Genomic DNA, 870 nt, shown 5'->3' with positions numbered 1-870 from the left:
GGTTTGAAATACTCTGCATTTCATGAGGGAGACTCGTAACACAAGTCTTGGAACTTCTGCTTCTTAGGAGAAGTAAGTACTTAGAAACTGAGATCAGAACAGTCTTCCTCATTTCACTGTATTCTAACAAATGTCCCATCTCCTCGAGGCAGCAGCTTTTTGGATATAAGCAATGACTCAGTTACTGTTTTCTCTGCATAAATAAAATACTTCATAAGTCAAGTTAAGAGACTGTGGGGCCATATGCTGTGATGCTTGTATGTTTTTATTATGGCCCAGTTGTGTGGTCACTGGAGTCAAAGCTTTGTTAACAGCTGGGCACACTAATGACAGAGAGTACTGAAATTGGAGAACCTAGGCCTGACAGCTCTCCTTGTCCACACATGAAACATCTAAGGTAAACCCAGGCCAGCAGCAACTCATCTGGAACTGCTTGCCTGGGCTCCCCTGGGGTGGCTTTTTCCAATGACAGCAAATTGTCTGTCTTGACATAGGAGCAAATCTAGGACGTCTGACATGTTGTGTTCATGTTATTTAAAAATATCACCGTTAATTCCAAAAAGGGCTAGTAAAATCTGCTGTGCTAAAGATGAAGAACAGGAGTGCAGATTTTTAATATGCATATGTAGATGCATGTGTGTGTATATATCTAAAAGAATAAAATGGGCTACTGATTAGTCTAAGAATCTCAACTGCTTTTGCTCACAAGTTGGCTTGTGGAATTCACACTGATAAAAACTGTTCCCACCTGTGTTTTGAGAAACCAGCATCTGTCAAAAGCAACAAGCTACTTCTTGGGGGCAGAGGAACTGCTCAATAACTTAAAGCTCTCTGGGAACTAGAGTGAGGGCTGTTCATGGCTCTGAGGGC

The sequence above is a fragment of the Chaetura pelagica genome, unplaced genomic scaffold (assembly GCF_000747805.2).
Source record: "Chaetura pelagica isolate M959 unplaced genomic scaffold, ChaPel_1.0 scaffold657, whole genome shotgun sequence".
In the NCBI taxonomy this organism is placed as follows: Eukaryota; Metazoa; Chordata; class Aves; order Apodiformes; family Apodidae; genus Chaetura; species Chaetura pelagica.
Note: the sequence above shows the minus strand (reverse complement) of the source record.